Source organism: Monodon monoceros, unplaced genomic scaffold (genome assembly GCF_005190385.1).
Source record: "Monodon monoceros isolate NGI ecotype Baffin Bay Population unplaced genomic scaffold, NGI_Narwhal_1 Super_Scaffold_5, whole genome shotgun sequence".
Lineage (NCBI taxonomy): Eukaryota > Metazoa > Chordata > Mammalia > Artiodactyla > Monodontidae > Monodon > Monodon monoceros.
Window position 1 is genome coordinate 103,351,440 of NW_021703782.1, and position 2,083 is coordinate 103,353,522.

Genomic DNA, 2,083 nt, shown 5'->3' on the forward strand with positions numbered 1-2,083 from the left:
AGTTTGGACAATTTCAAATTGCCTTGTGCTCCTGGGCCTCATTCCTGCTCTGCACCCCTTGACTGATTGTACCTGCCTCGCAGGGTCCTCAGGGGAACCCTCAGCATCGCCAGGACGGTCGAGAGAGAGTGTGGGTGAACCTGACAGGACCCTGACTGCATTCATTGTGGGCCTTCTCTGAGCCAGGCACTGGCAGGTGCTACAGAACCTTATGGCGGCCAGACAGGCAAGGTTCTTGTCTTCCCAGGCCTGCTCTGGATTAAGCCCCAGACTCTGGGGCTTTCTGGTGGGAGGTGGTTAAACACCTTTTATTATGGGCTGAAATGTATCCCCATGAAATTCATACGTTGGAGTCCCAACCCCTGTACCTTAGAATGTGACTGTATTTGCAGGTAGGGTCGGCAAAGAGGTAATTAAGTTAAAATGAGGTCATTAGGGTGGGCCCTGATCCAACATGGCTGTTTAAGAACAGGAAATTGGGACACACACAGAGGGATGACCGCGTAAGAACACAGGGAGAAGGGGGCCATCTACAAGCCAAGGAGAGGGACTTTATAAGAAACCAACCCTGCTGATACCTTGATCCTGCACTTCTAGCCTCCAGAATGGTGAGAAAATAAATTTCTTTTGTTTAAGCCACCCAGTCTGTGGTACTTTGTTATGGCAACACTAGTAAACGAACACTCTCCAATATGTTAATCTGCATTTGGGGGAGTGAGGGGGACTGCCCCCAGGAGCTGATACCAGATGAAACACAAGACACCCAGTTATATTTGAATTTCAGATAAACAATGAATATTTTTTTGGCATATATTGAATGGGACATACTTATACTAAAAAAATTAAATGTTTATCTGAGATTCAAATTTAACTGGGTGTCTTGTATTTTCATTTGCTACAACTGGCCACCCAGCCTTAGAACTAAGGCAGTGGCTCCCACCGGGACAGAGGCTCAAGGACACACAGACCAGCCCTTGCTGCCCAGAGGGAGTGAGAGCTGGAGGCTGCTTCCCAGGCCTGAGCCACTCTTCCCAAACGGTTCCCATCTCCCGCACAAACATATTTATTGGGCTTGATGGCAAACAGATTATGCTTGTCCCAGGAAGGGCAGCTCGAAAGAGAAAACCTTGAAGTCTGGGAAATAATGAGGGGAAATTAAAGTGCATTAAGACCCTTCTGAGAGATAACGTCAGGGTGAGTTACAGGCCCGATAAGGAACTGGGGGCTCACACAGGGGGCTCAGAAAGGTCGCCCAGTGGCACGCAGAAGACCAGGAATCATAAATATGGGGCAAGATGCCCAGCTGGGGTCACCGGGGTGAAAATATTGGGGTCATTCCGAAAACAATTATCCTGCTTGGTTTGCTCTTCAGGTCCTGTAAATCTTTCACCTTTTATAAAAGATTTCTGGGGAAAGAAGCACTTTGGAAGCTTTAACTGATTTTTGTGGCCAGTTCTTGGTGGTTCTACTAAAAGAAAACAGACAAAAGGGAAAAAGTAATTACCCAGCTTTCTCAGGGGCACAGGGATGGGCTGACTGGCTTCTTCTTATTCCTGGGAGAGATTAGGCTGCCCCGGGTTTTGACTCACTCCATTTGGAGTCTGGTCACAGTTTAACGATTATTTTCGTTTGTTTGTTTTGAATCCAGTCACAGTGGGGCTCTTGGTACCCAGTGGATGCTGCTTTTTGGGGTAGATGTGGCAGCTGTGTGGCGGCCATCTTGTCTGGTGTGGTGGCCATCGTGAGTGTCGAGGCAGCCATCTTGAGTGGTGTGGCAGGCGTCTTGGCCTACATGTACCAAGGTCATGTGCCCACACAGAGCCCCTGAAGCTGGAGAATGTGTCTAGGCTGTGCTGGCCTCAAGCACACGGCTCCATGCACCCCTGTTTTCTCATTGTCTGTCCAAGGGAATGCTTGTTCAAGCTCTGTGCCTCTGTGTCTCTCTGTCCATGTTCCGGGACAGTTGGCAGCACCAGCAGAAGGTAATCATTCATTCCACAAAAGTTTATTGAACACCTGTTATATGCCTCTACCTCAGAACTCTCCCTCCCATCTACTAGCTCGTTTAATTCTCATGACCCTG

The 2,083-nt window shown here is 48.5% G+C and overlaps 1 non-coding gene across 1 annotated transcript; it reads left to right on the plus strand.

The window, feature by feature from the left end:
* The first annotated feature begins 1,352 nt into the window (after positions 1–1,352).
* LOC114884879 lies at positions 1,353–1,465 on the plus strand. Its single transcript, XR_003790941.1, has one exon. It is a non-coding gene; the product is annotated as a U5 spliceosomal RNA (small nuclear RNA).
* Positions 1,466–2,083: the final 618 nt, after the last annotated feature.